This window comes from Penaeus monodon, chromosome 32, assembly GCF_015228065.2.
Source record: "Penaeus monodon isolate SGIC_2016 chromosome 32, NSTDA_Pmon_1, whole genome shotgun sequence".
Classification (NCBI taxonomy): Eukaryota; Metazoa; Arthropoda; class Malacostraca; order Decapoda; family Penaeidae; genus Penaeus; species Penaeus monodon.
Window position 1 is genome coordinate 34942264 of NC_051417.1, and position 574 is coordinate 34942837.

General features: G+C 28.9%; 1 protein-coding gene across 1 annotated transcript in view; it reads right to left on the reverse strand.

Annotated features, from left to right (window-relative positions):
- Positions 1-574, reverse strand: part of LOC119593837 (post-GPI attachment to proteins factor 3-like) — a gene marked incomplete in the record, with an annotated part of 7523 nt that overhangs the window by 138 nt on the left and 6811 nt on the right. The window contains 1 exon segment of the mRNA XM_037942866.1: positions 1-531.

Genomic DNA, 574 nt, shown 5'->3' on the forward strand with positions numbered 1-574 from the left:
GTTTCTACTGTCTAGCAGTAATACAACATCTATCATTTGTACATATAATTATGGGATAGAAAGTTCAGTGTTACCCATATCAAATAAACGTAATTATAAACAGATTATAACAAACATAAACCTATAACATATCAAGCAAACATATACATTGTAATACAACATGACATCTACAATATATACTATGTGAAAGACAACACTTTAATATACTCTCAACATAGATTCATGATTATCATACACTGTGTATATACACTATAGCAATATTGAAGTGGAAATATGTGATGAATATACTATCAGATACTTACCTAGCTTATGTAAATACTATGCATTAACAAAGACTTTTCCTTTAAGGGGAAAATTGATTATCCAAGGTATTCATAAACCAGTGCATTAAATCTCTATATAATTAATCAATCAATCTGCTATAAATACTGCTGAATTGTGAATGGAAATCTGGTGATACTTGAAAATACTGCTTTGGTTTGAATCGGAATTTCTATATACTTTCTTACACCTATCCCATTCACCATGAATAGTTGGCAAAAATGTTATCTAAAGCCATATGCTTTCTTCTCAA